Here is a 26,837-nt window from a genome sequence, read left to right on the forward strand (position 1 = left end):
ACGGCCGCCATTTTGAATGGAAAGCGAGGCAGAGGAGGGAGTCACCCCAAGTGGAAGTCTGGAAGTACAGTCACATAACAACGGCTTGGACCGTAAACTTTGGCTGGTGCCACATTTTACCATAAACGATGCTGAAAAATGGGCTGAGGAGGGATGTTGAATATCAAGAGCAGTTCTGTTAAAAGGATACAGCGACTGAATAGAGGGGAACATTACTGATATTAAAGGTAAGTTAAGGATTTTGACAGGCGTAGCCTAAGTGTTAATGTACTAGCTAATCAGCAAACATCAAAATATTCTTTGCAGCATGAATAACTAACGTTAGTCAACAAGTCAACAAGCTTGATTTATTTTCTGAGTTTACAATTTTCTGAGACAACAAGCACAAGCACTGTTATCCTGAGAAAGGCTGAAAATGCTGGATACATATTACTAAACATATATGGTACATTACAGAGTTAATCAATGGGGTATTAATATATTTTAGGTCCAAGCAGAGTCAGGTACTTCACCTCCAATGGATCATGGGTTTTCACATAGAAAATAAAAATCTTCAGCCCCACTGTGAGGAATTATAGCAGGAGGCAGCTTGGTTATATGAAACATCCTCACTACTGTAAATCCATGATTCTGCAAAAGTGTATTTTCTAACTTTGAACTGAGCTTCTAAGTGTCCCGGTTACAAGGAAATCAAGGGAAAGACAAACCTTGATCACATTCTCGTCTTTGATAAGATGTACATCCTGGTTCACAACAATATGCCACACTAGCATCAACGAATTTTGTGGAATTCATCCCACCTCAGCCTCGTTTTCATTTTGAAAATGGTGACCTCTGCAAAATAAGCTAATAGCCCCCCCAATTCAGTGCCAGAACGTTGGAGTTCACCCCAGTGAGAGAGAGGGTTACCTCCCTTCCACTTCGAGTTGGCGGAGGGGGTCTGACTGTTTATGCGTATGCACCGAACACCAGCTCAAAGTACCTGGACTGCTTGGAGACCTGGGAGGGGGGGCTGGGAGGTGCCCCCCGTGGGGACTGCATCGTCCTGCTGGGAGACATTAACGCTGATGTGCGTAGCGACAGTGAAACCTGGAAGGGTGTGATTGGGAGGAACGGCCTGGCCGATCTGAATCCCTGTGCTGCCCACAGTGTGTCCATAACGAACAGCATGGTGGAACATAAGTGCTCCTGTCACCGGAGCACCCTGGGCCGCAGGTCGATGGCCGATGGCCGTCTGATGGGACTGGCAATTTGCCACTTTTAATATCTGTCAACAATAACAATTCTCCAAAGTAGTACTCAGTAGTACAAGGACACGACTACACCACCTGGGGAATTTCACCACAGGAAAAATTACTCTAAATTAAGAACACACAAGTTCATTTACCGAATGGAGCTGGACGTGTTTGTACTATTGACAGTTTGTTGAAAATATAAAACCAAGAAACAAGACAAGCGCTTTAGCATCAACGACCTTAAAAAAATTAACCAGCAACCAGCCTTTGGCCACTAGCTGACAAAACCCAAGCAAGAAACAGGTGTCCGGTGAAGTTGATCAAAAAGGGGAATGGAGTCCCCTAAACACACACACACACACACACACACACACACACACCTGTGCCCCACCACACTGATCCCCACACAACTATACTGCACAAGGTGAAAGTGTGAACACCACCCCCCCAGACCAATCAAATCTTAGTCAGCCAGATCAATAGAGGCAGCCACTGGTATACAAATAAACGGAAAACAAAAAGAAAATACCCCAATCTAACCAAGAATCTGAGTGTTGAAATCTATGAAGAGTGCAAACAATGAGTACCAGAATACAGGCCGTCACTCTGCAGCAGTCCCATACAGAAAGAAAGGGCGGCCTAAAGTCTGCTAAGTCGCAAAATTAGGGAATGAAACAGCTCCAAATGCAGGAAAAGGTGCGTCGATCCTTGTCCAAGGTTGCAGTGTTGATGTGCTGCCACCTTCTGGGAAAACGATGAACTGATTTTGAGATTAAGAACATGTATGGTTTTCTGGTGGGTGGCATGGTGGTGCAGTGGTTAGCACTGTTGCCTCACACCTCTGGGACCCAGGTTCGAGTCACCGCACACACACAAATAGATTATATGTTATATATTAGATAAGTGGCAGAAAAATCGATGGATGGATGGAACTGTATGAAAAATAATGCTGCTTATGAAAGTAGGCAAGTAAGAATTTCAGGTTAGAATTTCATTGTACCTTGTACGCATGACACTGCTTTCTTAGAAACTTATACTGCCATTAAATTTTGAAGACGCTGTACAAAGAAGGACACAATAGTGTTCGGAATATTTTTTTCTTGTCTGTGAAAATATACAGCTCTTCTGGACACTCATTCTTAAAAAAATCAGATGCTACTTTAATACTATCTGTACCGCTAGTGAAGACAATGTTCCGTGACAAAACGTGACCATACTGCCACGCCAATTTCTGGTAGCACTGCACGTCGCGCATGCGTCTTGTTATCCTCATGTAAGTACACAGACGAAGCCGGAATCAACACAGAAAACACGTGGCGGCCAGACTGGTACCTCTCCGCGCACGTATAAGCGGACGTGTTTGTATAGACTTTTATGATGCATTTTACTCCTCCGCGGACGACCGCCTGCCGCACTCCAAATTTGTCTTTAAACGCCAACATAGATGATTTTGTTGAGGATTGGGGTAGTTTGCAAACCCTACAGCCAATTTGCAAGGTAATAAAACTGTTACATACATATAAATGCGTATGCATATGTGTGCAGACTTGTCCCAAATTGAAAATCTCACGCCAGCCAGTTGATCAAAGTTGGCAGCCCCGTGAACTGCCGCTCTGAATTTGTAAAACGTAGGGAAACATACAGAGACCTCGCGGCCGTGGTACGTGTGCAGGGAATATCAGAATTACTACTAATAATACTTAAATAGGGCACGTGCGCATGTGTAAAGTACACAGCTTGACCAGAGAAATATGAACGTTTCCATGTACGCATACGCGGTGTAATACGCGAGTGCTGCGCTTTGCGGAGAACCAGCCTAGATGCGTCCGCGTTGGGAGCGTCGCGTCAGCGCGCTGCTGGAGAGAGGTGTGTGTCCAAAGTGGATTAAAAGACGTTCATATTGTGACCTAAAGACAAACTCACTTTTAGTGGTAATCTTTGTTGTGTAATTTTATGGTTAATATGTTTGATGAATGCTGTTTGTAATTTTATTTACCTGTAATTAAGCCTATTAATTTAACACGCGCGTCATTTTGGTGCGTCTTCCCACCGGCGTCGCGCGGGCGACCGACATTTCCTGAGGTAATTCACATATTTGACTTTTTATATTTTATGTATCGTACAGAATAATAGAGCGCAGGCTAAAGTGCAGTTCGGCCCCAGCGAGTCTCTCAGCGCGGCGTGTCTCACAGCGCAGGGGGCAGCCGGAGCGCCGCAGACTCGGGCGGCTACATGAGTGTATTGGGAATAAAATGTGTGTATTGGAGCGAGTTCTGTGTGAGTGAGTGTGTGAGGTGTGACAGTGATAATGATGGAGATGCTGGGCTTCGTCATGGGATTAATGGCTCTTCCTCCTGCCTACAGACTCCTGCCAGCTGACTCTGGATCCCAACACAGCAAACAGACTCCTGTCTCTGTCAGGGGGGAACAGGAAGGTGACAGGGGGGGCAGAGCAGCCATATCCTGATCATCCAGAGAGATTTGACAGCTGGAGCCAAGTTCTGTGCAGAGAGAGTCTGACTGGTCGCTGTTACTGGGAGGCTGAGTGGAGTGGAAATGGAGCCCTGATAGGAGTGACTTATAAAGGGATCAGGAGGAAAGGACTGAGGGGCTGTGGGCTTGGAGCCAATGACAAGTCATGGAGTCTGATCTGCTCTCCTCACAGACACTCTGTCTGTCACAATAATAATTGTGACAATAATAGACTCTCATACCCATAAAGCCCACAGGCTCCCGCAGAGTAGGAGTGTATCTGGACTGGGGGGCTGGTGCTCTGACCTTCTACAGAGTCTCCTCTGATGGACTGACCCCCCTGCACAGATTCACCTCCTCATTCACTGAGTCCCTCTATCCAGGGTTTGGGGTTTATCCAAACTCCCCCGTGTCGCTGTGCATGCTGGGATAGCTCACTGTGTGCTGGAGGAATCATTTTTACCATATCAGAGTCTCACATGTCGCTGCTTCTCCGTGGCAAAAAGGTAAAATCTCTGTGTAATGAGGTGGAGCTGGAGGGTGCGATCTGGTTGGGGCATGGTAATTTCATTAACCTGGCTGCAACAATTAAGCAATCAGCACGCGTATATAGGACCCGGTTGTGGTTGCGTGTGTGACTGATTTGTAAGCGTGACGTGACTCTCCGTGCGCCAGTATCTCCTTTTCCGGAAGTTGTGGCTATATCCAACGCTGCAGTTGCAAGGGCTTGGTAAATCTAGCAGCTTGCGGTTGCTTCCGCTTTTAAGGTTTTCCAACTTTTACCGCGTGTAATCTGCCAGTGGATCGCGACTTGGAGTGTCCCGGACCGACGTGAGCCAGACCATCAACGGGATACTAAGTCACTACAATTGCTGCTGTTTTGCCCGGATGTTTTATGTTTTGTTTCATGTTTTAATTGGTTTTTAAGGATTAATGTGTTTTATTTATTGAATGTAAATTGGGGGGGTGTCGTGGGGAAGGCTTGGTGCTGGGCGGTGAGGATCCGTGTCGGGCGATACCGTGCTGCGTAGTCGCGTTGCTTTCTTTTAGCCCACCCCTTGGGTGGATGTACGTGCGTCATGTACTGCGGGACCCCTTGGAGTGTTGTCTGACTGTACGCCTCCCATTCCCCTCCCGATAACAGCTGCCTGGTTTGGGTTTCCTTTTTTTGGTCGTGTGATTGGAGTGTTTTAAACATGATTTGATTTGTATTCTTTGTGCTGTGATTTTGGTTTCTTTGTGTTTTTATGTTGAGTGTTAATTTACAGCAGCCTAATAAAGGGAGTGTTTATGGTCTTCGCGTCTCCCCTATGGTGATCACGAATCTGTGTCCTTTTATATTGGAGTGGGTTTTGAACTCCGGTATTCTAATTCTCTGGGTGAAATTCCCAGAGTGGCGTAGTCGGGTTGTCCATTTCCGTATTCCCTCGCTACTTCCTCCCTCAGTAACGCCACATCTGCTTTATAACCAGTATAACCCCTTTTACTCTGTCTGAAGTGTGATGTATGTTAATAAAACAAGTAATTGGGTTCTGTAAGCTGAACAAACATACAAAATGACTGTTTTTCTCTGACTTATGTTCTATGTTGGCTGTTAATGCACCAAAACTGCCTAAACAAATTCATAGTACATGCAGTTGTACCAATGGAGTGAATTCTGATTCTGAATAAAATAAAATGTAATGAAATCTAAGCCTGATGAGTGGGGGGAGCTTTTCCCCTCCCCTCTATATGTATATTTTATATTTCTGTCTATATATTGTATTTGCTACCTGTACACTGACAATAAAGGCTTCCTATTCTATCCCATTAATGTCCCGGTTCCGCGCTGCCCAGAACGTAACTGAGTAACAGACTTAATCCGCGCTCTCTGCTCACTGAGCGCAGCAGCCTGATATCGCAGCGGCGACGCTTTGGCCAGCAGGGGGCGGCAGACGGCAGACAGTTTATTAACTCAAAACCTACAGCGGTCCTGAGGTAACTTAGTAAAGATAGTAACATAATCAAATTAATCATATATTAACTAAGTAAACATAAATAACATAAAATCTTAATAAGGCACGTTAGTACAACAACAGAAAAGCACCTGATCATCAATGAAGTAGTGTAGGTGATTACCAATTACCAGAAAAAAATACATAAATCCTGTTTCATTAGGAATCCTGAGATATATACAGTACTGTGCAAAAGTCTTAGGGAGTCATAGGAAATGTTTAAAGCTATTTATCTGGGTAGTAAATTTATATTTTCTCAGTATTAAAAACAAAATTTAATATTAGAACATGTGCAAATTATGAGTAAAACAAAAAAACTAAAAGGAATTTCTTATGTTCTCCAAAAAGTTACTGATATCTTGTTGGATGGCTAGATGAACACCAATATGGTTCCTAAACCTCTCCTCAGGTTCACCTCGGCCATTTGATGTATTTGTTAAGTTTCACGACCAGCTCAATTAATTAATGAAACTAGTTTTATAAAGTCACTGAGGTACTGATTAGCTATATGAGGTGAGCTAGTGGTCATGTCAAAAAATACATGAGTATATTGAAAATACTGCCAATACTGGGATGACTTTAGGAGAGATTTTGAAACGGTTAAGGGCAAACAGTTTGACAGACATAATATCATAGGTTTAAATCAACATGGAGATCATTTTAAAAGTTTATGTGACTGCCTAATATATATATATATATATATATATATATATATATATATCCATCCATCCATCCATTTTCCAAACCGCTTATCCTACTGGGTCGCGGGGGGTCCGGAGCCTATCCCGGAAGCAATGGGCACGAGGCAGGGAACAACCCAGGATGGGGGGCCAGCCCACAGCTGTTTCTGCTCCCATTGCATTAATATGAAAGCTATCTGCTTGTGTTGATGTTTCGCCTGATATTTCAGGTGATATTTCAGGATGCAGGCGGGTGGACTGGGTGGTATTACTGTTATAGTGGGGTTTGCTGGATAGATGGGCGATTCACAGTTTATATTCCATGAAAGTCCACATATATCATTCCATTTACCCTATTCATGTACACCATCGCAGTGGCCGGCGTCCAGGCAGGATGTTCACCAGCACTTTTCAGTCTCTTAATGCATGTTACAGTGAGCAGCTGCCATTCTGGGAAAGTCTGGCTTCCCTCTTGGGGACATGATCAACAGAACAACGTGTGAAAGACAGTGAACTAAAGTGATGTGTTTTGGGGTAACTCTCAGGGGGGAGGCTGATTTATCACTATTTGCCCGATTGTGAGTCAAAGTCAGAAAACAAAAGCCTTTGTTCTGTTTTGGGCTCCTGCGCCCAGATGGGGTGACTGGCCCTGCAGGCTGTTTGACTTCACTGGCTTGTTGTCAGACAGTTTAGCTGTATCTGTGGCTCAGATCACGTGGGGACTTGTGGAACCCATCAGCTGGGTCCAATAAATCTGACCGCTGTAGTCACAGTTAGCATTAGCACAACTTCTCTATCCATGGCCTTCTCACTTCATAAGTCAAAGTCAACTTTACTGTCATTGTGTATGAGCACAACGGAATGGAGTAGTAGGGCCAATAAAGGCAGTAGGATAGAATAAATAACAATAAAGGCAGTGCGACAATTAGCGTCCTGAATATATATATATATATATATATATATATATGACATTGCTAATGGCCACATTCGGATTCAGATATAAAGTCAAAGTAATTAAAAATCTGGGGCCGAGTGCCTGAAAGACTACAAGTCCTACTACAGGTTGTCCTGTAACTAATAGTTGTCCTATGGACAGATTCCCCCACCTGAGCTGTAGATCTCTGCAGCTCGTCCAGAGTCACCATGGGCCTCTTGGCTGCATTTCTGATCAGTGCTCTCCTTGTTCGGCCTGTGAGTTCAGGTGGACGGCCTTGTCTTGGTAGGTTTACAGTTGTGCCATACTCCTTCCATTTCTGAATGATTGCTTGAACAGTGCTCCGTGGGATGTTCAGGGCTTTGGAAATCTTTTTGTAGTCTAAGCCTGCTTTAAATTTCTCAATAAGTTTATCCCTGACCTGTCTGGTGTGTTCTTTGGAATTCATGATGTTGTTGCTCCCAATATTCTCTTAGACAACCTCTGAGGCCGTCACAGAGCAGCTGTATTTGTACTGACATTAGATTGCACACAGGTGCACTCTATTTAGTCATTAGCACTCATCAGGCAATGTCTATGGGCAACTGACTGCACTCAGACCAAAGGGGGCTGAATAATTACGCACACCCCACTTTGCTATTTGCTATTATTGTTATTTATTTGTAAAAAATGTTTGGAATCATGTATGATTTTCGTTCCACTTCTCACGTGTACACCACTTTGTATTGGTCTTTCACGTGGAATTCCAATAAAATTGATTCATGTTTGTGGCCGTAATGTGACAAAATGTGGAAAAGTTCAAGGGGGCCGAATACTTTTGCAAGCCACTGAACCACAGGCATCACCCTAACGGTAAGAAGTGTGATCCGCTTACGACTGACACGCAGTAGAGACAGGATCCCATCCAACATGGGACCCACTATAGGCTCACACAGAAATAAAGGAGAAAAACACCAGCTGCCTTTTCCAAGCTGTTTACATTCCTGCGCTTCCTCATGGTGACAGTAACAGCCCGTGTCACATGACCACTGTCATGTCCTACCCTTCACACCTGCCTGACCCTCCTGTCTCCTCAATAGCGTGACCCTCATGATTCATGCCTGTTGCTTGTTGCCCCTCGTTAGTCTTTGCATTTAAGTATCTATTTGTCTCGGTCATTGATGTTAAACCTTCCTGCTGCCTGTGACCTTCCCGGTTGCCAGTCCCCCCATTTGTGATCCCTCACGATCCTCTTTGTTTCCAGTCTCAGCCCATCTAGTTCAGCAAACCCCCTTTTTGTTTCGCTACCAAGGATACAGAGATGAGAGTCTTTTACCAAGCGTACAGTGTCCAGAGTGGATGAGCATGACCACAGTGAGAAGAGGATCTGATGGATGGAGGACCTAAGTACCATAATCTTAGTAACGCATGAGCAGAATTGGACCATAAGAGGAACTGGCCGGCTCCATCTCACACATGGTACGTGGGTGTAGAAGTTACTCAAAACCATATGGCTGAAATCCTCCACATGTGCATTTTGAATGTATTGGGCATCATGTCCTGTTTTAACCATGAGAATCCAGTGAGGGGCGGCTCAGTGGGTAACAGGGCTGCCTTGCAGCTGCAGTGTCGAATGTTTCCATCCTTCTCCTATGCTGTCTGTGTGGCGTTTGTTTGCTCTCTTTATCCCACATGGGTTTCTTCCTGCAGCGACTCTGACAGGCATCTGTAAATTGTCCGGACTCCATAACTGTGTGTGCCTTGTGATTAAATGGCATTCTATCCATGGTGGACCCCAGCTTTGTGCCCTGCGTTTCCTGTAATTGGCTCTGGGATACCCTTGTGATAAGTGTTTGGAAGATGGATGCATCACATCTTAGTACTTGTGACGATCTGTCCCGTCTCCTCCTGTTTGGGCCAGCAGAGGTCACTAATGGCCCTCCGTAACTCTCCTAATTCTCCCCAGCTGTATCCCATCGTTGACGTTCTCCACCCTGATCTGTTAGCCTCCTACACCTCTCTCCCGTCGGTGATTTCTGTGTATAAATGTTCCTGCTCTCATGGTTCCTCAGCTCCGTCATCGTTGTTCCAAGTGTTGTTTGCTGTATTCCCTTAATAAAGCCTGTGTCTTTCCCAGAGCTACTGCATCTGAGTCATCCTTAACCCAGATTATATTACTCATCACATAGAATATCCATTTACATTTAACCCCATGGACACTAAGCTTTTCTCCCAGGGGTCTAAGGTAAGAGAGACCAATTGGACCGATTCGTCCAGATAAATACATTTGTAAAAGAAGTAGTGAATACGTTTCCAATCAATTCCTATTACACATTGATGTTATAATCAGAAGCCACATTATGAAATGGAATATATCCAAACAGCATTTTAATCTGACCAGTAGGGCATGCTGTTGTACCACTTGTAGAAACACTTTTGCATTTACCAGACTTGTTTACCCAAAGTGACTTACAGCAGTGGGAAGGGTTATGTTTTATGCATATTCTTGGGGGATTTGAACCCATGACCAATGCATCATAAATGCAACACTCTACTTGTTCAGCTAGAGAATCTCTATGAAAAAAGTCCTAATGACTTGAAGTAATCAGCTCCTAATGCCAGGTAGCTGAAAACACAATGAGGTTCTTCCTCAATGTGATGCTGCCCAACCCAGCAGACGGGAATCTGATGAATCAGACACGCCTGCCAGTGTCCAGTTTAACCTTTGGGGTCCGTGGACTCGACGGCCAATCAGAGATGGCAGACAGCTGTCCACTTGGCCCCGATTGAGCGGTACGTTTGCGTAACCTGCTGGCTGTAAAAGGAGACCATGTGTTTGAATGCTGCATCGCAGGCCTGACACATGAGAAAGACCAGATGCCAGCCACCTCAGACATGTGGATTTTATCTGTGTTCCACAGGCACTTCCATATAAGTGATTTACAGGAACTTCCAGTCTAGTGCAGGGCAGCGCAAACACCCTCATGCATATACTGGTTTTAGCACAGCTTCATTGTAAAGCATATCAGATGGCCTCAGAATCCTGCTCCCTGCTTAATACAAGGTGAATAGGGAGTAGGAACTGGGGGACTAAGGAGTAGTGGACTATGGGATTAGGGGCCACAGGACTAGGAGACTATGGGACTAAGGGAATAGGGGACCAGGGGAAAAGGGGCTACAGTGTTAGGGACTATGGGACTAAGAAACAAGGAGACTAGGGACTTATGGATCATGGAAGTGGGGCAAAGGGGAATTGGGCACTATGGACTATGAGACTAAGGTATAGAGGGACCACAAAATTTGAGCACTTAAGACTAGAGGACTGTGGGACTGCAATGCATCATCTCCGGAAACCTGTTTACTCCTGCTGGGCAGCTTTCATGTGGCACCCCCTGCTGGACAGTGGAGACACTACAGAGGCTGTGTATTGTGTTCAGTCACCTTTTACTGTAAATCACACATGGGTTCACGCTCACTTGTGTCTGCTCTGAATCCACATGGGCCAAGGTGAAAACTCCATCCACTTTAGGTAATTCAGGGGCCTCTTGCCAAGTTATGTGAGCTTCGTGTCTGATTCTATGGGCTTCCGTACTGGAAGCAGTCCAGGGTAATTCTGGGAAAGTATGGAGCTTACAATAGCGCACTATTGTATACAAAGCGACAAGCCAAGCTTGCAGTTTTGCAGTGTTCATGTGCTGCCACCTTCTGGGAAAATGAAGAACGGATTTTCAGATTAAGATCTAAAAAACTACACATTTACATTTTAGCCCATGTTACACTGGGCTTTTCTCCCAGGGCAGTAAGGTCAGAGAGACCTACCAGAGAGAAATCTACCATAGTTACTGTTGTATATACATTTATACTGACTTACATTTTACATACTCCTCGCCATATCAACAAACTCAGCCTAGCAAACATTAAGAAATCTGGATGCTATGAAAGGATCGTCTACCATACTCCCATATTCCACTCTGCTTTCATCCGATTGTCTTTGGTTTGTGCTGCTGGGAACCATTATCACTGTCCTTTTATTTTGCTGCAAACGTAATCGTATGATCACATTATATCACGACGTCCCTTGTCCCCACCAACGTTTTGTTGAAACTGCATGAAGGTCAGACCCACTTTTGTACCGTTTAAAACACATGTTGATCATTTTTTCTCCTGCAAAAAAGAGCATTTACTTTTATTTTGGAGATATTTTTTTGCAAAGCGACTTACAATTGAGAAAGCGGCGAGTTGAGCAGCAAACTTAGGGCGGTGTGACTAAGCAGGTTTGGACCCACGAAGCTCAAATTCCACAGTCAAACAATTTAAAATTGTTTCTTTGAGAAGGCAGACGCAGGCAGTCACTGGTGCGTTTGGGGTTAAGGGCCTTAGTCACAGGAGCATAGTGATATAAGCCACTGAGCCAAACGCCAACCCACAGCACTGACCTCTGGCAGAATTCACCTTTACAAGCATGTTTGGCAAATGCCGCTAACATGCGCACACACACACAGACGCACACACGCACTCTAACTCGCACACACACACACACACAGAGGCGCACATATGCACGCTAACATGCGCACAAACACATAGACGCACACACACGCTAACGCGCACACACACACACACAGAGGCGCACACATACACGCTAACATGCGCACACACTCACAGACGCACACACGCACGCTAACGCGCACACACACACAGACGCACACACGCACGCACACACGCACACACACAGAGGTTTGTAATTATATCTTTGTGGGGACTCTCCATTTGTTTCGATCGTGAAAACTCTAATCCCAACAATGACAGTCTACCCAGCCCCAACCTTAACCATAAGTAAGCAAACAAAATATAAGATTTTAGGTATTTTCAGTTTTGTGATTCTATTCACAGATTTTTTTTTATGAAATTGAGGTTATCCTTGTGGGGTGTGGGGAGTGAAAATATCCTTACATGGCAAAAGGTTTTTATCACATCGTGGGGGACGTTTGGTTCCCACAATGTAATACACTGTGTTCACAATTATTAGGCGAGTTGTATTTTTGGGATTAATTTCAATAAAAAAACAAATATAGTGTCATCAGTCAGTCCAAAATGTTAATGAACCTGAAGCCTGAATGTTATGCAAAGGAAATGTGTGAACATTATCAGGGGAAAACACGTGTGTGCAGAATTATTACACAACTATTAGTGTGCAGAATTATTACACAACTATTAGTGTGCAGAATTATTACACAACTATTAGTGTGCAGAATTATTACACAACTATTTGTGTGCAGAATTATTACACAACTATTAGTGTGCACAATTATTACACAACTATTAGTGTGCACAATTATTATGCAACTAAATGAAAAACCTACATTTTCCCATCTACCTTGTTTATTATCATCTTTCAAAGTGCGAATAATAAACAAACATCACATAATTTCCAAATAAACATTTCTGACATGAAATATCAATTAGTGAGCAATATAGCCACCTCCTTACGGACGCAGCAGGAAGTGTGAGTGTCCTGCAGGCTGGAGAGAGAGCTGCTGATGACGCGCTCAGCGGTCCAGACCCTTCAGAAGACTGTGCAGACCGCTGAGTGCATCATCGGCAGCTCTCTCCCCAGCCTGCAGGACACTTACACTTCCCGCTGCATCCGTAAGGGCACCAGCATTGTGACTGACCGGTACCATCCCACCCACCAACTGTCTACTACCCCTCTTCCATCCGGAAGAAGATTCTGCAGCATCAGGAGCAGGTCTGCACGACTGTGCAATAGCTTCTTCCCCCAAGCAGTCCGGCTGCTGAACAGCAATAAGTCTTCCATTCATGGAATCTGTTATTTTCTTGTTCTGTTGACGATTAACTTTTTGTGCAGCAGCAACCACAGCCTCCCAGACACTGTTCAGAGAGCTGTACTGCTTTCTTTCACTGTAAATCTCCCATATAAGCAGGGCCCACAAGTTCTCAATAGGGATTATGTCAGGTGAGGAAGGGAGGCATGTCATTATTTTGTCATCCTTAAGGCCTTTACTGGCTAGCCATGCAGTGGAGTACTTCGATGCATGCGATGGAGCATTGTCCTGCGTAAAAATCATGGTCCTCCTGAAAGATGCTGACTTTATCCTGTACTGCTGCTTGAAGAAAGTGTCTTCTAAAAACTGACAGTAGGTTTGGGAGTTGAATTTGAATACATCTTGACATTTTCTGGGAAAGTAGAGTGTACCCTTGGGGAGGTGAGCTCCGGCTGGGCTTAAGATACGGTTTCATTAATGAGACTCACATGGTCAGAAGGTTTGAGGTAAACGAGTCTCACTGGCTGTTTCTGAAAGTGGGACCCCCCCCCCCCAATAAAAATCTCACATCTTCCCATTAAAATAATAATTGTAACTCTCCACTATGATTATTCATGTTACAAGGTCCAACTGACAGCACTACTTTGAGGAGAGTTCTTCATCTTCTACCTGTGTGTTGGTAGAATAGTGATTCAGAACATGGGCTTGTGATCTGAAGCAGGCGGGTGTTCGCCGTTGTACCTTTGAGGGAGGTTCCTCACTAAATTAGCCTAGTTGTGGGCATCTCCATCTCTGCAGTTTGCGAGGGCTTGGTAATCTAGCCACTTGCAGTTGTTTCCCGTTTTAAGGTTCCCTCTTAATAGCGCTTGTACTCAGTCAGTGGATGGCGATTTGGTGGAGTGTCCCGGACCGGCGTGAGCCAGGCAGCCGGCGGGATACTGAGCCACTACAATTGCTGCTGTTTTGTCCTGCTGTGTTTTCTGCTTTTGTTTAGTTTTTTATTTTGTTTTCGGGTTTCCTGTTTAATTAGTATTAAGTATTTATGTGTTTTTTTTAGTTTGTTGTACGTAAACCGTGGGGCGCCGTTGGGGAGGCTTGGTGTTGGGTGGTGAGGATCTGGTTTGGGGGGGGGGTAGGTCCTGGCGATATAGCGCTGTGTGGTCGCTCTGCCTTCTTAGCCCACCCCCCTGGTGTGTGTATCTACGCCATGTGATGTGGTGCCCCTGTGGAGTACCTTCTGACAGTGTCCCCCCCCCCCACCCCAAGGTAATAGCTGCCGGGTTTGGGTTTCTTTGTGTGATTGGAGTGTTATTCTAACATGATTTGATTTGTACCATTTGTGGGTAATTTTTAAAGTAATTGCTTTGCTGTTTGGTTTTTCCTTTGGAGTGTTAACTGAACGCAAAATAATAAAGGCAGTGTTCATGGTCTTCACGTCTCCCGGGCGGTGATTATGAATTTGTGTGCTTTTATATCGGAGTGGGCGTAGTCGGCAGGATTTCACCAGTACATGGTGCAGATGTGACTCCCTGATCGCTCCCTGCGGAGGTTAGGTGAGATTTTTTATTTTTTGGTGTTTAATTTGTCATAGTGGAAAGGCAAAGTAAAACAGCAGCATTAGTTTCCCAGGAGCCACTACTATTTTGAGTAAATTTTGTTTGCCGGGCTTCGTTTGTGCCGTCTAGTTTTATTGTCCTATTGTCATTATGGACGACGAAGTGCAGCAGCTCAGGAATTTGTTGGGGCAGCTCCAGCCTGATAATGATCGTTTGCACCAGGAACGAGCAGAAGTTCCAGGTCCCTCTACTGCCACCCAATCCTCCCCCGCACCTCCACCTGTTTCGGTCTAGCCTCGTGTCTATAATGAACATTTTACTTTTATTTCTAGAGACTGGAAGCGTCCAATGTTTGGGGGCAGGTCTGGTGTGAGCTTTGAGGAGTGGGAGGAAGAGGGTCGAGTTTGTATGCGGGCCTGGCTTCTGTCGTCTGCTGATCAAGCATTTTTTCTTTTTGACCATTTAGAAGCGGAAGCTAAGGAGGAGATTAAATATGGCCCTGCTGTTGAACGGGGTGACCCAAAAAGGAGATACTGACACATGGAGAGTCACGTCTCCGATTACAGGGTGGTCCCACACGCAACTACAACCGGATCTTATATACGCACGCTGGCTACAACAATTAATCTATCAATTCAACAAAATCACGATACCTGAAAAGATCGCACATGGAACTCATGTTTTTTTTCATTGGTACATGTCAGGGTCTTATGTTCACCAGAAATGGTTGTCAGTTCAACAAGACATGTATCAGGATGCACCAAGAGAGCTACAGAAAGTCAGTGATACCAGATGGGCATGCAGGTACTATGCATGTAAAAATCTGATGGACAGACTGCCAGCTGTATTGCGTGTACTACATGAGATAGATGGAGAGAGCAGTGCGGAGAGATCAGTGGATGCACGGGGCCTGCTTTCACAAGTAGACCTTACCTTTATTGGAATTCTAGCAGTTCTTAGGAAGATTCTTGGGGAAGCCAAATATCTGTCAGACATGCTTCAAGCACCTTCCCTTGATCTAGCTAGAGCTGTGGACCTAATCCAGGCCCTACAGGACACTTTATGGGAATACAGGGGTGAATCATGTTTTGATCAACCGTGACAAGATACTGTGTACAGCAAAAATGTATAATGTTGTAGTTGAGGCTGTTTTTTTGTGATTATAATTTTATCATTCCGTCAATTTATCAGAAGGCACATGCAGGACAGAGATACCACAAGAATAAATGACAAAAAAAGCAGCAAGAGAAAGGAGAAAAAAGAAAAGAAAAAAAGAAAAGGAAACACAGAACAACTTTTCACACTTGACATGTTGGTAGCAAACTCATATAAACTAGACCATTCAAAGAAGCTCTTTAAGAGCAGCAGCCATATTCCTCCAGGTATTTACAGTGATTGCTTTGCCTTGTTAATCTTTGCAGTGGTATACTCTAAATAGACAATGTAATGGAATGAGACAATCCAGAATTGCTTCAGGTTTGTATCAGGGTGTATCCATCGCTGTAGTGTGGTTTTCTTAGCAGCTGTAAAGCCTGCCTTTAACAGTTTTTTATCACGTAATGAGAACTGGTACATCAAGTCATCGTTAAGCAATAGTAAGCAAGGCTCCATGTCAAAGTATAGTCCAGTAAGATCACATTACACACGAGTGACAAGCTTCCATAAATGTTGGGTCACTGGACAGTCCCAGAACATGTAGAAACGTACCGGTAGTGTCAGTGTTGCAAATGCTGCAGTATGGATGGGGAGCAGGTTTGATGAGATACCGTTTGTAGGGTTACAATAGAAACGATGGATAGTTTTAAAGTGAATACGTACATAACTAAGGTTTTTGGAAGTAAGGCAAAGATTCGACCGCACTGTTTCCCAAACCGGGTGGAATCCTAACCTAGAAAGTTCTAAATCCCATTTTGACAGAATCTTCAAAGGCTTATGAACGTTAAGGAGTAAATTGTTGTAAATGTTTGTGACTGTGCCTTTAGATGCCTCGACAGGATCGATCCAGCTAAACATTGGGTGATCATCTAAGACAGAATTCCATGGCACAGCATAGGCCTTCATTGTGGATCGTAGCCTGATGTCGAAGAAAAATGAGAAGCCAGGCAGACTGTATTATTTTTGAATGTCCTGGAATGTGCGCACAACATTCGCATCAAACGTATTAGAAAATGTGAAAACCCCCTTGGATGACCAGGGGGGACAAACAAAAGCTTTATAGTCTGACAGAAAGTGGAAATTGTTCCATAAAGGAGATTGTTGACCTATTACTTTTTCGGCGTTGTACCATGCAGCTAAGGTGGATGAAAAGATACAACCAAGTTTGCGTCGTGATTTACGAAGACCTACCCCTGGGAAAGGTAAGTCCTGGAGTCCGTGGGGATGCACTATAGCCGATTCAATACCTCTCCACGACACTACACTGCCTGCGTCTGTCCAAGTGCGCATAGCCCTAATTTGAAATGCCCAATGCTAGAGCTTAAAATCAGGGAGGGCGAGGCCACCGTCTGATTTGGTGCGCTGTAAAACTGAGAAGCGTTTCCTGGGTTGTCTGCCGTTCCAAATTAATTTGGATACAATGAAATTCAAATCTTCAAAATAATTTGGAGGTGGTACACATGGAATCATAAAAGACCAAAAGATAAGTGAGTAAAATATTCATTTTGATTGAACGGCATCTTCAGCTAGAGAAAGACGTGGAGACAAAAGGCTGGAGGAGATAAAGACAGCGCAGAAAGAAGACGACGTATGCAGACAAGTGACAAACCACTGTTTCACAGAATGGCCAGAGAGATGTAAGTTAGATCCAGACATTAAACCATACTGGCAGCGCAGAATGGATTTTCACCTTGTTCACGACCTTCTCATGAAGGGAGAAGGACTTGTGATACCTCCCCCCTTGAGAGCGGATGTTCTTCAGCGTCTGCATGAAGGCTATCAGGGAATTACAAAATGCCGAGCCAGAGCTACACTGTCAGTATGGTGGCCCGGTATCACAGCACAGATTAGCCAGATGGTGGACAGCTGGGTCCTAAATGGCCAGATCTGCAAGTTTTTCGCAAGCAGGATGAGGAGAGAAGGCGTCAGCAGGCAAAACACTACAACCGCAGACTCCGCTCCAGACCTCTCGCAGAACTGACATCTGGTCAGACAGTTTGGATTACCACAGAAGGGACTGCTGGGAGTCGTCAGACTTGCAGATACTCCTAGACCATATGTGGTAGAGACTGATAAAGGTCATCTTTGGCCTACAGGGACTGTTACTAGTTCAAGTTGACTGGAAAACCACCTGACAGAATGGACTTGTGAACAAAGAGGGAAGTTCAGTAGAAGAGAGAGAGAAAGAGAGAAGGAGGTTGTTGATAGCAGTAATAGAAATTAATGTCAAAAGGTACACAGCACATTTGACTTAAGCTAAAAGGAGGAGGTGTAATAATAGAACTACTGTTCCCATAATGCTCTATTTCCCACAGTGCTTTTGTGCCTTGTATGCAGTATTCCAGTTGTTGTATTAAACACGATCTAACCATGTACTGACAGTCCCATCTGCTCATTATACAGTTTAGTCAGGGTGATGACTGACTGATGACTGATAACTGAGGGGGACAGTTAAGTTACTTTGGTTAGTCTTTATTTATTTATTATTTTTTTATTTTGGGTTATTTCTGAATTACATTTGGTTGTTTGGAGCCTATTGACACTTGATAGAGGGATTTAATGGACAATAAAGAATGTGCATCCTATCCTATCCTGTAAGGCATTCAAGTTTGTCCATCAGCCCACAGGCCAGCAAGCAAAGGCAGTTTAAAGTTTATAAAAGTTTAGATGAATGCAAGTATTTTCTGGCTGATCATCTACACGGGACTGATTGCTTCCTAATCGTATAGTTTTTATTGTTTATCGTTTTATATGTTTTATCCTGATTAATTCTGCAAGGTTTTTGTGGTTTTTCGACCTCCCAAGAGCAACTTCGATTTCGTTTTGTTTTTAGTTCATACTTGGTTCAGGCAGAAGTTCTTTTGGTAAGTAGTAGTAAATTTATCGTTAATTTAAAATTTTAAATAAAAATAATAATTAAGTTCCGTTTCAACCCAAGAAACTTATTTTAGTGTACTCGGCACTTTATTGCATTTAACGGTACGCTAATTAATCTTTAAAGTTAAATACGCTATATAAATTTACTGGGCTGGGAGTACGGGGTCATAGTGAGTTAGTTAATTATGGGGCCGGCTCAGTGTTGCGTTTGCAACATGTTTGCCCTTCTGGACGTTAGTGTCCAGTCGGACTTCATCTGCGAGCGATGTAAGCTAGTGGACTCGCTCATGGTCAAAGTTCGCGACCTTGAGGAGCAACCGGCTCTCATCCAATGCAACAGTGAGTTAGAGGAGCAAGTTAATACGCCTTTTAGGGAGAAGGTGTGTACGCTACTAGCCGGGAGGGGGGAGAATGAAGAGCAGAGAGGTCGAGAGAGCTGGGTGACCGTAGGTCGTAGACGCAGGAAAGGGCGTACACACGTTGCAGAGGCGGCATCACCTGAGGTGACTGTGTCGAACAGGTTTCAGGTTCTTCCAGCTTTAGAGCCGGAACGGACTGGGGAGGCAGGTGGGCCCTTGGGCACTGAGGAGCCCCCTCCCCCCAGGAAGAGGGAGGTTGTGGTAGTGGGGGATTCCATTATTAGGGGAGTAGACAGTTATGTGTGCACGCGTGATAGAGGGTCCCGTACGGTGTCTTGCCTGCCTGGTGCCCAGGTAGGAGACCTTCCAGATCGTGTGGATAAGCTTTTGGCCCCAGCTGGGGTGGATCCAGTTGTCGTGGTGCATGTTGGCACCAACGACATAGGCAAGGGTAGAAGGGCTGTTCTGCAGGATAAATTTATAGAAGTTGCCAATAAGCTTAGAAGCAGAACGTCCACGGTGGTATTCTCCGAAATACTCCCCGTGCCACGTGCAAGTCAGGCTAAGTTAGCTGAAATAAGGAAATTAAATGCGTGGCTAAAAGGATGGTGTAGGAAAGAGGGGTTTAGGTTTATGGGGCATTGGAGGACCTTCTGGAACAGGTGGGACCTGTTCAAGCCGGATGGGTTGCACCTGAACCAGAGGGGAACCAGTGTATTGGGGAGGCGTATGTGTAGAGTAGTTGAGGAATGTTTAAACTAGGGACTGGGGGGGCAGGGAGGTTAGTTAACTATGTCAGTGGGGGGAAACGGAAAGCCCCAAATAATCATATTGTAAGTGGGCACCATAATAGGCCTACCCTTTGTTGTCTGTATTTAAACGCCAGAAGTATTAGGAATAAAATTTATGGTTTAGAGGCTTTTATCTCATCGGACTCTTATGATATTATAGGAATAACTGAAACGTGGTTGAGTGAAAAGGATGGTCAAGAATATAATATGGATGGTTACACGTTGTTCCGTAAGGATCGTATAGGAAAAAAGGGAGGTGGTGTTGCAGTATATGTAAAGGAAAACTTGCAGGCAAGGGAACTTACTGATATAAATAAAACTACGGAAGCAATATGGGTAAAATTAGATGCTAAAAACTCAAATAGCCTAATTGTCGGTGTTTGTTACAGAACACCTAATATAGCTGCTGAGGAAAGCAGATTGTTATACAGTGATATTAGGACTATGAGCAATAAAAATTATGTGATAGTTATGGGTGATTTTAATCTACCAGGAATGCAGTGGGACATTGTCACTGGCTCTTCTGAAAATGAACTGGAGATGATGGAATTAGTACAGGATTGTTTTTTTACTCAGTTTGTTAACACCCCTACCAGGGGAGATGCCATTCTTGATCTTGTTCTCTCTAATAACCAGGACAGGATTGGTAAATTAGACGTTTTAGAACCACTTGACAGTAGCGATCATAACATGGTCAAATTTGAGGTTAAGTTTAGTGTTCGAAGAGCTAAGTCCAAATCAAAAATATATAATGTTAGGAAGGCTGACTTTAAGTGTATGAGACTAAAACTAGAAACTGTGAACTGGATGGAGTTAAATAACAAAACTGTTGAAGAGGCCTGGGAATTTTTTGAAAGCACATTATTGCAAGTGCAAGAGGACTTCATACCTGTTTCCAGCAAGAATAAATCTAGGAAATTGAAACCTAGGTGGTTTACTAGGGAAATAAAGCATAAAGTAAGGAGGAAAAGGGCTTTGTTCCAGCAATGGAAAATAACTGATGATGACAGAATTAAGCAGGAATATCTAAGTCTACAGGCTGAGTTAAAAAATGATATTAGACGAGCTAAAAGAAATGTCGAAAGGATGGTTGCATTGGAAGCTAAGGATGACGTTAAAAGTTTCTTCCAGTATTTTAACTCTAAAAGAGCTCTAAAACCTGAAATTACTAATCTGCAGGATAGTAAGGGTCTTATAATAGTAAACGACATTGATATAGTAAATGAGTTCAATGATAGTTTTGCACGGGTATTCACTGTTGAGGACCTTAGTAATTTACCAGTTATTACCTATCCAGCATTGTCTATAGCTAATATATATATAACTGAAGCAGATGTTTTGCAAAGCCTAGCTAAGCTCAAAATAAATAAATCACAGGGCCCTGATGGCATCTTACCTATAGTGTTAAAAGAGATGAGGGATATTATTTGCCGACCCTTAACTTTACTGTTTCAAAAATCCTTATCTGAAGGTGTGGTACCTTCTGATTGGAAGCACGCCTTCATAACGCCTATTTTCAAAAAAGGGGATAGAAGTAATTTGTCTAACTATAGGCCAATCAGTCTAACTTATATAACTGGTAAAGTTATGAAGGCTATAATCAAAGAGAAAATGGTAGATTACCTGGACTCCAATAACATTTTGCGGGATAGCCAGCATGGATTTAGGAGAGGTAGATCCTGTTTAACAAATCTGTTGGAGTTTTTTGAGGACGCTACTCAGGAAGTTGATGATAAGAAGGCCTATGATGTCATCTACTTAGATTTCCAAAAGGCTTTTGATGTTGTCCCCCACAAGAGGCTCCTACTTAAACTCAAAGCGACAGGTATTTTAGGTACCGTAGCGACCTGGATTGATAACTGGTTAACAGATAGGAAACAGCGAGTAGTTATAAGAGGCACAATGTCACAGTGGACTTGCGTTCATAGTGGGGTACCGCAGGGTTCGATTTTAGGACCACTATTGTTCCTAATTTACATAAATGATATGGATACCAATATATACAGTAAACTGGTGAAATTTGCAGATGACACCAAGGTGGGTGGTGTAGCAGATACTGAATTAGTGGCTCAGCAGCTACAGCGGGATCTTGATTTAATTAGTGACTGGGCCGATACCTGGCAGATGAAATTTAACGTCGATAAATGTAAGGTACTCCATCTAGGGAGCAGAAATATAAACTACAGGTATTTCATGGGTGTCACTGAAATAAAGGTAGCTGATCATGAGAAAGACCTTGGTGTGTATGTTGATGCTTCCATGTCCCATTCTCGCCAGTGTGGGGAAGCAATAAAAAAGGCCAATAGGATGTTGGGGTATATCTCCAGGTGTGTGGAGTTTAAGTCAAGGGAGGTAATGCTAAGATTATACAATTCCTTGGTGAGACCTCACCTAGAATATTGTGTGCAGGTTTGGTCACCATATCTTAAAAAGGACATTGTGGCCTTAGAAAAGGTGCAGCGTAGGGCCACAAAAATGATTCCTGGTCTTAGAGGAATGTCATACGAGGAACGGTTACTTGAGCTAAATCTGTTCAGTCTCAAGCAAAGGAGACTGAGGGGGGACATGATCCAGGTATATAAGATTCTAACAGGTTTGGATGCTGTTCAACCAAATAGTTACTTCAGCATTAGTTTAAATACACGGACTCGTGGCCATAGGTGGAAATTAGCGGGAGAACATTTCAAGCTGGATTTAAGGAAGCACTTCTTTACACAGTGTGTAGTCAGAGTATGGAATAGCCTTCCTGATAATGTAGTGCAAGCTGAATCCTTGGGTTCCTTTAAATCAGAGCTAGATAAGATTTTAACGACTCTGAGCTATTAGTTTAGTTCTCCCCAAGCGAGCTTGATGGGCCGAATGGCCTCCTCTCGTTTGTATAGTTCTTATGTTCTTATGTTCTTATGTATAATGACAGACAGACAATATATAAATCAATTTTGAAATCAGCCTATGGCTGGGCAATATTGTACATTAGTAAAGTTTTTTTCATAGGAAATGATATTGATAATTATCACGATATAATTTTATTCTACATTTTTACTTAAAATTCACATAATTGCGTTTAAAAAGGCAACGTGAAAATTGAGAAACGTGGAAATTGAATTGACTGCAAACTTAAATCTAAATTTAATAAATCATATATATGATATTTGAATGATGTGTGAATGTGCCCTGCGATGGGCTGGCCCCCCATCCTGGGTTGTTCCCTGCCTCGTGCCCATTGCTTCCGGGATAGGGTCCGGACCCCCCGCAACCCAGTAGGATAAGTGATTTGGAAAATGGATGGATGGATGGATGGATGGATATATATGATATTTGATGTATACACAGGCCTATAAAGGACTCAGACGTCAATCCCTCGCACAGGCCTATAGAGGACTCAGACGTCGGCCCCCCACACAGGCCTATAGAGGACTCAGACGTCAGCCCCCCACACAGGTCTATAGAGGACTCAGACGTCAGCCCCACACACAGGCCTATAGAGGACTCAGACGTCGGCCCCTCACACAGGCCTATAGAGGACTCAGACGTCAATCCCTCACATGGGCCTATAGAGGACTCAGACGTCGGCCCCCCACACAGGCCTATAGAGGACTCAGACTTCAGCCCCCCACACAGGCCTATAGAGGACTCAGACGTCGGCCCCTCACACGGGCCTATAGGGGACTCAGACGTCAGCCCCTCACACGGGCCTATAGAGGACTCAGACGTCAGCCCCCCACACAGGCCTATAGAGGACTCAGACGTCGGCCCCTCACACGGGCCTATAGGGGACTCAGACGTCGGTCCCCTCACACAGGCTTATAGAGGACTCAGACGTCAGCCCCCCACACAGGCCTATAGAGGACTCAGATGTCATTCCGCTGGATGCATTAGAGAACCAGAGCGTACCTCTGGCAGATACGTGGTGGCTGTGTGGTCAGGAGGGAGGATTGAGGCCTCCTCTCCCCAATAATTGTGGAGGCCTCTGCACTAGGGGGATGTTAGCTAGCCAGGTGGATATTGACAAACAGCCCTCTAGGTCCCACAGGTTTGTTACGAGCTGCGAAGATGATCCCAGTGTGTATATAGATGCCATATGCCAGCCGAGGGGCATTCCAGAGAAATATAAGGTGAGACGTGAGATAGCTGCAGGGTTTGAATCAATATTAATTTGGCCTACTGTTAACAAAAATGTGGAATGGAAAAATTATTTGTACTATAATCAGCAGAGGTTTACCAACTATACTCAGGAGGCACTCGCATCTCTGGGGGGCAGCTTCAGGCCACCAGTCTGATGGCATGACAGAACAGGATGGCCCTGGATTGGCTCCTGGCTGAAAAAGGGGGAGTGTGTGTGCTGTTCGGGGATCAGTGCTGTACATTTATTCCCAATAATACAGCCCTGGATGTTTCATTTACTGAGGGTATGAGAAAGTTGCAGGGGTTACAGGATGAGATGGCGAGAAATTCGGGACAACATGACGGGTTGTTTGACTGGTGCTATAATATGTGGGGTAGTTGGCAGTAAGCCCTTATGAAAGCACTCTGTGTGCGTGCTGTGTTCATTCTTGCTTTGCTACTAATCTTTTGTTGTGTAGTTCCTCTTGTTCGCTCCCTAGTGGGAAGAGCGCTGTCTCAGCAGGCGACTATAGCTGCAATGTTTAGAGTGGTGGGAGGACCGTTTGGAGCGGCAACCTCCTGGACCAACACGGAAACGGATGGCGACATAGACACCTTGGATACGCTCCTGCCCATAGCTGAAGTTCGGCCGTACCGCCTGTGAATACTCCATGTTGGAAACGCTGCAGCCTGCCTGCCGCCCACGACACCTGGGACTTTCCTGCTCATGACAGAGTGCCTGTTATAGTAATCTACAGTGTTATCAGTTAACCTTTCAGTTATCTTTGCATTAGCCGTATATGTTTATGTAATGAGCTTGTGGTAGGTGATGTACTCCTGGTAGATTATGTATTCCTGATAATATATGCAATGTATCCTGGGGAGTTCATTGCTGTTGGTTGATTCTGAGTGTTGATAGTTTGTGAGCCATGTCAGCCATGGACCCCGAAGGGGGGCCGCGCCTGTGGCGGGCTGGGAGTGGAATTTCCCTAGATCTTAGGGTTTTACTTTAAGTGTCCGGCCTTGGTTGTAACTTAATTGTTGCAATAAAGACTGAATTTGGATCTACACCAGCGGCTTCTGACTTCTGATTTAGCAGGGAATGAAAAACCACAAAACTAACATTTTGCCTTTTTCCCCATCTGTAACTGTTATTATGTTATTATCATTTAGAACTGAATATCCATACTCCCTTTTAATCTCATGCATCTTTTTTATCATTCCCCAGACTTTACTAATGTCAGTTTCCCGTCCTACTGAATTACAGAAGGACCTCCAAAACTCCCTCTTTGCTCATTTAACTACCCTCCTTACGTTAGCCTGCAACTTTTTGTACTCAATCAAATTCTGAAAGTTGTGAGTACTTTTTAACATTGTAAAAGCTTTGTTCCGAGACTTAACTGCAGTATCACATTCCTTTGTTTACTATGAGATCTTTGGTTAGTCTGCTTTGCTGCCTCTAGAATTACTGCATCATGGTTAGATTTCTTTTGTCCGACATAAAGCCGGCCCTGCAAAACGTCACCTAACGTCACCAAGTCACATGGTACAAAAACCTACAAGACGATCGTGACAGATCGTGCAGCACGTGCAGAGAGCAAGTAAGATCGTGCAGCACCTTTCAGCCAGCGTAACTGTAAATGTCGCTACTATGTGCCCCTGGCTTATTTTGTAAATGTTCTTGTTTGTTTTGTTAATCTTAATGGTCACTGGTCAGCTATTACTTCTGTTGTAATTTAAAGCTTCAATAACAAAAATAATAAAAAAAACCTCTCAGCCGGCTGCACAAACTGGAACTGCCTCCGTGACACAACTTTGCCCTTATTGGCTGAACAATTTTAGTCACACGCATGACGTTTGTATCTCTGGAAGTTCCGATACGTTATCTGCTATTTCTCCCGAAAAGCCTGTAAAGAAGTAAAGTTTCAATAAATGCTCTAATAGTACACATAAGTTAATCGTTTATTTATTGTTAGTTACTGTAATGTTGCGCTGCTTTATGTGTTTAATCGTCTAGTCTGTGAAGAAGGCATTCAAGTAAGAATTGCATTGTATTCTGTGCATGACAATAAAAACTTTGAATCCTTGAAATAAATGTATTTGATCTTTTTCCTGGCAGCTATCTTTTCACTGCTAACACTTTGGATCAGGAGTTGGTTATTGTAGAAGAGGTGCATGCAGGTGATATTTGTATAGATGTATCTACACCCTTTTGGAAGTGCGGCCATCTCAGTCAGGTCTCGCACTACGAGGAGTAGAAGTTGTCTAGTTTGGCTGCTGTCAGTTTATATTACAAGTTTATATTACAGTTTATATTATTATATTACACTCCTGCAGCCGCCGGCAGATGGCGCTCCCCCTCACGTCAGCTGCAGTCAGACCTAAGTGAAGTCGAACGCACCCAATGGCTCCTCCCCATTCCCAATTATCAAAAAACCCACTAATTGAATGGGTCGCGTAATTATCGCTATGAATTCTGGGAGTCTGTGCAACTTCAAGACCGCAGCTCTCGTGTTAATTATAACAAGGAAGGAATATTATTCTATATTTTTAATGGCGACCGAATGATTGATTGATATAATGTAGTGTTTCATTCTATATCCTGTTTTGATAAGATATCGACATTTCGTAAACATTCGATATACAATTAAACCATAATTGGTCCGTCTTGTTTCTTTGTCACCCAGAAACTTTACAACTGTGTTGTGAGCGGATTTTCAGCGCTTATATGTTTTTAAACTTGTCTTAAAATTTTGTGGTACTTCTACGTTTCTGCGCTTTTGTAAATGTAGATCGTATGTTTCGTCATTTGATTAAAGCGTTTGAAGACTTTGCAGCGCGCTGACACCAATCGGCCACCGTAGCTTAGCAACCGAATCATAACAATTCTTTTCCGTTTAGAGTTTTCATTTGAACAT

At 43.8% G+C, this 26,837-nt stretch overlaps 1 long non-coding RNA gene across 1 annotated transcript; it reads left to right on the forward strand.

Moving 5' to 3' along the window:
- The first annotated feature begins 3,971 nt into the window (after positions 1–3,971).
- Positions 3,972–24,628, forward strand: LOC125727332 (uncharacterized). The gene is made up of 3 exons (XR_007388698.1): positions 3,972–4,213; positions 8,614–8,773; positions 24,420–24,628. It is a non-coding gene; the product is annotated as an uncharacterized LOC125727332 (long non-coding RNA).
- Positions 24,629–26,837: the final 2,209 nt, after the last annotated feature.

Source organism: Brienomyrus brachyistius, unplaced genomic scaffold, assembly GCF_023856365.1.
Source record: "Brienomyrus brachyistius isolate T26 unplaced genomic scaffold, BBRACH_0.4 scaffold93, whole genome shotgun sequence".
Classification (NCBI taxonomy): Eukaryota; Metazoa; Chordata; class Actinopteri; order Osteoglossiformes; family Mormyridae; genus Brienomyrus; species Brienomyrus brachyistius.